This window comes from Hippopotamus amphibius, chromosome X, assembly GCF_030028045.1.
Source record: "Hippopotamus amphibius kiboko isolate mHipAmp2 chromosome X, mHipAmp2.hap2, whole genome shotgun sequence".
Classification (NCBI taxonomy): domain Eukaryota; kingdom Metazoa; phylum Chordata; class Mammalia; order Artiodactyla; family Hippopotamidae; genus Hippopotamus; species Hippopotamus amphibius.
In genome coordinates this window covers 34,153,104-34,161,562 of record NC_080203.1, presented here as the reverse complement: position 1 = coordinate 34,161,562, position 8,459 = coordinate 34,153,104, and the positions used below count along the sequence as shown (strand labels likewise).

Genomic DNA, 8,459 nt, shown 5'->3' with positions numbered 1-8,459 from the left:
CTGATATATTATTTATCATCTTTCTTCCTTCAGTAGAATGTAAGTGACTTGAGAGACCTTTTATTTGTTCTTTTCATTGCTGAATCCCCAGTACCTAAAATTAGTCCTGGCACGTTGTAGTTGTTCAGTAAATATCTGATAAGTGATGACATGAAAAGCAAGTAGAAAAATGCCTGACAGATAATAAGTGTTCAAAAGTGTTAGCTATTTTTATTATGAAGTATGGATAAGGTAGAGGAGATCATAAACTGATAAAATAAAAACTTGAATATCACAGTATCTCTGACTGAAAACCTGGGTTTGAGTCTCTGCTTGAAAGCTCCCATAAAAGGAGGGACTTTACTATTTCCTGCTGTAGACTATCCCACTAATTAGACCAAAGGTTTACTCATTCAAAGGTTTTCTCTTAGGTTGACCTGAAATCTGCATTTGTATCTTCTATCTCTTCCAAACTTCTTGAAAACCACAAAGCAAATCCCTTCTGGAGAATTAAAGTCTGCTATTACATGTTTCTTTACTTTTAATCAGAACAAAAAAATTCAGTGCCTTGAACTACATGAATTTCTATTAGCCTTTTAAAATATTCAGACATATGATCTGACCAATAGGCTTCATTGGTCCCTGGGTTATCATTATTAATGCAATTTATGATTCTATAAGCATTTTAATAACTGTTTACTTAAGTAGTTGTATAATTGTATATGAGCATTGATTTGTTTTAAAGTGTTTTCTCTAAAAGACCTATAATTTACTGATTAAAGTTGTTAGTTTAACTGGTTAATACAGAATTCTATTTTTAATACTTGAAACAAGAGAAAAACTAATCTCTCAATCCAATGCTTTCCCCTAAGCTAAGCAGAGCAAATCTTTGGGGTTTGAGGATTTGTTACCAAATCCAAGCTTGCTCTGCTTGCTGGCCAATGAATTGGGAGACAAGGTGTTGAGGCAAGGAATTCGACTTTATTCAGAAACCCGGCAGACAGAGAAGATGGCATACTAGTGTCTCCGAAAAACCATCTTATCAGGGTCTGGATGTCAGTTTCTTTTACAGACTCAGAGAAGGAGAGGCAGTGAGGAAGTATAGTAAAGGGGCCATCAGTCTTGCAAAACATCTCCTGGAATGACTAGCCTCGTTGAGGATGTATTAATTTCTTCTTTCTCGCAGCCACTCACAGGTGGGCAGGGTCAGATTGTCTCCCTGTGAGCTGAACAGCAGAGGGGCAGGGTTCCCTGAGGCAGGACATTATGTATGATTATAATGACAAAAGCAACAAAAAACCAAGGTTAAAGTCAAAGAAACAGATCCAACGTGGAGACTGATTTAGCTCTTTCCTGTTACAAACTTAAAATTCAAAATTTCAAATATCCACAGAAGACCTAAATATTAACGGCATGCAACAGTCTGTAATTTTACTGAGGCATGGGTTTTCCTGAGGCACGAACTGCACACCCCGCAAGGTTAGTATGTAGCAGTGGGTCTCTTAGCTCATGAGTGAGCCAAGCTATCTCCCAAGCTTATGTATCTTAACATGGCTCTGTTATTCTCTGCTCAAAGCTTGTATATATGTTTTATGAGATTGAAACATATGTTGCAGTATTGTTAGAGAATATGGGGAATGTCCAGAGTTTTAGTAGTTTTTTGTAGCAACTATTTTAAGTCTAATATCCAGTTCTTACATGAGTGGTCATAATACTCTACTGCCACCTGGTGACATCATGTTGTCCACTCAGCATAAATTTATGATCCAATCCCCTCCATCATACTATATGTAGGATTCCTTTGCCAGTTTGGAAGAGCTCTTGATCAATATCCATGCTCTGTTCAAATTAGAGTAAGGTGACTAGGTTTTATGTGAATGGTTTTGAGTGAAAAGAATCAGAGAATACTCAAACTGCTGAAGCAGAGCAAACAAACAAATAAATAATAAAAACAAAACCCCAAAATATTCTTTAAGCAAATTCAATTGATTAAGCCATGATTGAATAATTATTTTTGGAACAAAATATTTTTCCATTTGAAATTATTATGACATTTAAATACTCTATTGTATCTGGTTAAAACTAAAGTTTGATTGAACATAATGCTTTAGAGAAACTGTTCTACATTTTTTTAGAATCCATTTTTTTAAAAATTTGTTTTATTTTCTTAACTTTTTATTTTGAAATAATTATGTACTCACAGGAAGTTACAAAGATAGTAAAGATAGGTCCAGGGTACCCTTCGCCCAGTTCCCTAAGATGGTTTAAATCTTAGGTAATCATATTATAGTATCAAAACCAGAAATGACATTGGCAATTTTATTACATATAATCACCACCAGAACCATGACACAGAACTAACTATCCCATCTCCACAAAGATCTTTCATGCTACTCCTTTATAGTTACACACTTCCCGCACACCACCCACTACCATAGCTAACCCCTAGCAACTACTCATGTGTTCTCCACCTCTATAATTTTGTCATTTCAAGAATATTATATAAATGAAGTCATACAGAATATAACATTTTGAGACTGACTTTTTTACACTTGGCATAATGTATTTGAAATCCACCCAAGTTACTTTATACTACAAGTAGCTTTTTCTTTTTATTGCTCAGTGGAATTTCATGGTATGGGTATACCACAGTTTGTTTAACCACACATCCATTATAAGATATTTTGTCTGTTTCCAGTTTGGGGCTATTACCAATAAAGCTTCTATGAACATTTGCATATAAGTTTTTGTGTGTCTGAGAGTTCTCAAAGACAGGATGCTTCTGTCTCTCCTTTGCCATTCCATGATGGTTTTATACAAAGAAAAGACTATAAAAGGCTTAGCATCTACTAGTAACTTTGTTAAAAGGAAAGTCCTAAATCAAAGTCCCAATGAGTTGTATAAATTAATCTGTAAAAAATGGGCCACGCTACTATCACCACAATCCTACCCTGATATGTATAAGTGCTTATATCGTTTGGGCCTCATATTTAGTGTTTTTGTTTTTAATATCTTAGATGAAAACATCAACTAGGAAATGTTAGCAACTATTAAACAACCACTGTATATGCCTTTGTATATCCTACACCAGAGAAATGTGTCCAGTGATCCTATGTTGACCAAATCCAAGAGAGATTAAAGATCATGTGTTGAGTAAATACGTGTGAAAGGGGAATTCAGTGGACAAAAAGAAAAATATAAACATAAACATATTTTAAAATATTCCCTTGTATGGGTTATTGAATGTCAGAGGATTTATAAATTGGCCAATATGAAACTATCTCCTGTCTCCAACATAAAGAATGAACTATCAAGAAAAATGCAGAGTAAAGGGAGCAACGTTTTTGGCTGGAGCTTCACATTATCTCAGCAACATCTGCTGAGGCCTGATTTTGCTCCGGGATCCCTCCTTCCAGATGAATATATGTGAAGGTCTTACAAGAGACCAGTCACTTAAGATGGGTTCAAAAACAGTTTATTCTATCACATTCAATATTTCTCCACCCAGGTATCCATAAGTAGATTAAAACTCCACTTTCCAGAAGTCTCTTACTGGCTGCCAAAGGTAGAGGGCGGAGGGTGAGGGAAATTGGTGAACCCGGTCAAAATGTACCAACTTCCAGTTATAAGATGGATAAGTTCTGAGGATGGTGACTATAGCTAACCATACTGCAATGTTTGTTTGAAATTTGCTGACAGTAGATCTTGAAAGTTCTTATTACAAGAAAAATTATTGTAACTCTGTGATGTGATGGATGTTAATTAAACTTGTGCTAATCATTTCTCAATACATACATAGATCTAATCATCATGTTGTACACCTGAAACTAATACAATGTTATATGTCAATCATATCTCAATAAAACTGGCGGAGATGGGAACAGCTGGGGCATTCCAGGTTCTGCAGTTGCTTGGCCCATGCAGTTCAGCGCTGGGAGCACAAGTCCAGCTGTGGCAGGGACACTAATAGCGGCTGCCCGGCCCCCTCCACGATGTCCAAGGCCGAGGAGGCCAAGAAGCTGGCGGGCCCCGCGGCCGTGGAGAACCACATGAGGAATAACCAAGTTCTGGGGATTGGGAGTGGTTCTACAATTGTCCACGCTGTGCAGCGAATAGCTGAAAGAGTGAAACAAGAGTGTCTGAACCTCATCTGTATTCCTACTTCTTTCCAGGCCGGTCAGCTCATCCTGCAGTATGGCTTAACTCTCAGTGACCTGGACCCGCACCCAGAGACTGACCTCGCCATCGATCGTGCTGATGAAGTAGATGCTGATGTCAATCTCATCAAGGGCGGTGGAGGCTGCCTGACCCAGGAGAAAATTGTGGCTGGCAATGCTGGTCGCTTTATCGTGACTGCTGATTTCAGGAGAGATTCAAAGAACCTTGGGATTCAGTGGCACCAGGGAATCCCCATCGAGGTCATCCCGATGGCCTATGTCCCAGTGAGCCGAGCTGTGACCCAGAAGTTTGGGGGCGTGATTGAACTTCAAATGGCCGTCAACAAGGCAGGTGCCGTGGTGACAGATAATGGGAATTTTATCCTGGACAGGAAGTTTGACCGGGTCCACAAATGGAGTGAAGTGAACACAACTATCAAAGTGATTCCAGGCGTGGTGGACACGGGCCTGTTCATCAACGTGGCAGAGAGAGTCCAATTCTGGATGCAGGACGGCTCGATGAACATGAGGGAGAAGCTTTTCTAAACTGGCCCTGCAGGAGCGGCGTGTGTTCCCCTCACGTCCCCAGCCCACCACCAAGGCTGACATGGCTCTCCAGGGACATGTATCTGCCAGGTGGACAGCTTGGCAGGGTGGGGGGTTGAGGGTTACATCCAGTCTTCCGAGTATTGTTATGAAATGCCTTTTTAAAAAGAGAAGTATGGGAGGGCTCACACCAACGAGCACTTTCCAGAACCCCTGCCCCCAGTGCCCCTGTCGCCTCAGTGAGCCATAGCCCCCCCCCACCTCTGACGGCAACCCTCCAGCATCAGCAGGTCGCGGACTGGATTTGGACCACAGGCTGCAGTTTGTTGACCCTCATTTCAAACCACCCTATAAGGTGTACAACATTGTGATTTGATACTTGTATATATTGCAAAATGGTCACATCGTGCTATGAACCCTACAAGCGAGAAGATCTCTGAAGGCTGAGGGTCTGGAAGAAAGATATTCCTGTGTATACCTGCAGAAGAGCACCTCCATCTGGAGGTAGAAAGCATGTAGCTTCATATTTGTAATCACATTTTTAAAATTATAGTATTTGTCAGAATACAAAATGCTTTTTCCACACATACACACGAAAGAAAGAGAAAAAGAGGGTGGGGAAGGGAAGGAGAGAAAATCCACAATTTACCTTGCATCAGCTGAGCTGCTATTTTGAATGGAGGGTAAGCACTGAAGACGAACTAGAATAAAGTAAAAGTAAAGCACAAACATCACCATTGCGAAGTTCATTTTAGCAGTAATTTTCTCAACAAACACAGTCAACCATCTGACCTGAGATGGAGATTAGGTTATAGCTGGAACATATGAGATCTAAGTCTGTTGCTACCATAATCTGTGAGTCAAAAGCAATGGAGGCCCTGTTACATTTCTATCCAAATTAAACTTTTTCTGTTATTTGTTATGTACTGGCTACACATGCACACACACGTTAGTTCTTACTGAAATATTTAATATTTGTTTAGGAGTGATTTTGCACCCCCACCCTACCAGGGGACATTTGGTAATATCTGGAGACACTTCTAGTTGTCACACATGAGAACGGATGCTACTAGAACCTAGTCGAGAGGGACCAGCAATGCTGCTAAACATCCTACAGCGTACGGAACAGCCCCCACCCCCACCCCAAACAAAGAATTATCCAGTCTGAAATGTCAATAGCACTGACAGTTCATGCATAACAATTCACTCAAATTTATTGTCTGTGCCACACTTTGTAATATATTAGTCTTAGGGATATCTTAGTTTTGACTCTATGTAACGTATGTGATAGGGAGTTCATTAAATGTGTTTACATGAAAAAAAAAAGAGAGAAGTATAAACATATATTTTTACTATTAAAAATACCCAGTTTTTCTTTTTTAATAAAGTAGAACTTGAATTCATGTTTTATATGAAACATTTACCAAAAACGGAGGACTATCTTTTAAACTTTTAACTTGAGCCTGCTGGTTAAGCTTCTGAATATTGGGTTTGCTAAGAAATGTAAATCAAAACTTTTCCTTCAACTAGTGAAATAGAGGGCCCAGTCAGCAGTGATTCCCTGATGACTTACTGGAAGTATTGGAGTTTGTTTACTTTTCTACCACACTGTTTTGTTTTTAGTTTTTGTTGTGGCTATGCACAATATGTAGTTACGTGTTTTAAGATGTGAATTACGAAAGTCTGGTGAGTATAGGGGTGTGGTGTGTGGTGACTCAGAATGTGTAAACTACCAGGGAGAAAACATGGGGGTTCTTTTGCTGACAACAGGGGGTTCATTCAGACCCCTCTTGTTGGAAGCCATTGGCCAGAAATACTTGCCAGTACTGCCAAAGCGCTGCTGTGAGACGCCTTTAAATGATTGTCTTTTCGTTGTTAATATTTTTGGCGTTCCTTTATTGTTACTTGCATGGTTTGGCATCAGAAGTTATTACCTCTTTATATTGTTTGAAGGTTGAAATAAAACAGTATGGTGCCAAAAAAACAAAACAAAACAAAACAAAAACCTGGAGAAAAAAGAAGTCTCATGTCTCTCAGACAAAGAAGTAAGCATTTTTTGCTCTCTATACTCAGCTATAGAGAGGTCAGATAAGTTTAAACGTCTTTTGAGCATACCCCGCCAGTTTCTCCTTATGGAAAATGAGGTCATAAAACCTCTTTCTTGTTTGTAGATTTTATTGTGAAGGTAAATTAAAGAATGGGAGTGTCGGTCGGGGGGGGAAGAAATTTTCCTTTACCCTACTAGCTCCTTCTGGCTGGTCTCAGAATTAAATTGACATGAGAAAGATTAACAGGAGAAAATCAAACAAAAGTTTAATAACATGTATACATGGGAGAGACCCAGGAAAACTGAGTAATTCATCAAAATGGCCAAAACCCTCACCTTAAATACCATCTTCAGCTAAGGACAAAAGAGGATGTTGGGGGTGAGGTTTAGGAGTTCAAAGGGGAGGAAAGCAATTCACACGGAGATGGAAAAACAAATGTTTGGTCAACAAATGTATGCTGGGCCATGCAGAGACATGGGACACAGAGAGGAATTTTAATAAGCAGACTTTGCTGGATTTCTCCCTGTCAGCGCAGCTAGTTCATAGTATAGGTATCAAGGTGATAATGCTTCCTGGAACAGGTCCTCTATCCACATTCTTTTAGGCAGTTAAGGGGAAGGTCAAAGGTTCTTCATGAGTCTTTTGGGCCATAAAAATAATCAGCCTAAATGAATCTTCTTGCCAAAGAGACATATGTTGGGGTGGCAAATATTGCTCCCCTACAGCAGAGACATGTTTTGAGCTTTTTATTAAAAATATGCAACATAAATTTAAAACCCTAATATTTTTGGTGCAATTGTTACAAATGTGGACAGGCTACTCAGTTCAAGAGGTAGAAAGGAAGGGCGTCAAGGAAGGGAGGGAATACGGGAATATGTGTATAAAAACAGTTGATTGAACCTGGTGTACCCCCAAAAAAATAAAAAAATAAAAACAAAAAAAGAGGTAGAAAGGACACTGCCCCAAAAATGTGGTGACAAAAAATCTTTGGGTTGAGTCCTAAGCTTATTAAACTGTCAGTGCTGAATTGTCAGTAAATGAAGAAGAATGTTAATGAGCATCTGTGCTTCAGCTTTCATTGCCATTTGGCAAACAGTAGCACAAAAAGAAAATGGTAATTAGCAATAAAGGTGTGTTTATTGGTTTGTGCAATTGACAGAGGCTGTATGTCTCTTCTGCACAGTATGTGTCCTTTATAAAAGTGCCAGACAATGGAGGCAAAACCTGTTCTCCTTTCCTTTAGGCTAGAGCTTCGTGACCTTGAAGTGCCACTAGAGAAAATCAATTAATGTGGGAATGAGAATTTATTGTTTTCGTTGGAAAACAAAACAATGAGATCTAGCAAATTGAGTAAAAACTTGAGTAGCCTTCAACCCCTCCCTACTCCAAAGGCCTTTCCTAAAGCCTGCCTTCCCATCCCAATCCATCCTCCATACTGCCTCCTGTGATCTTTCTAAAGGGAAAATTGATCATGACATTCTCTTGATGAAAACCCTTCAGTGGGTTCTCAGAATAGGATCCAGCTCCCTAGGGTGTGCGCTGGTACATCACCTCATGATCTAGACCTTGCCAACTGTCTAGTTTCTTCTCAGGCCACTATTCCCCCATCCCCTCATAATCTACACTCTGAGAAAGGAAGTGTTATGAGGAGAGGGCAGTAGGAATGTTTTACTCTCCTGGAGAAAGGGTACGTTGGCACAGTCAGGGTCGAGAGCAATATGGCAACATG

The 8,459-nt window shown here is 39.5% G+C and overlaps 1 pseudogene; it reads left to right on the top strand.

Moving 5' to 3' along the window:
- The first annotated feature begins 3,849 nt into the window (after window positions 1–3,849).
- LOC130842607 (ribose-5-phosphate isomerase-like) lies at window positions 3,850–4,682 on the top strand (annotated as a pseudogene).
- Window positions 4,683–8,459: the final 3,777 nt, after the last annotated feature.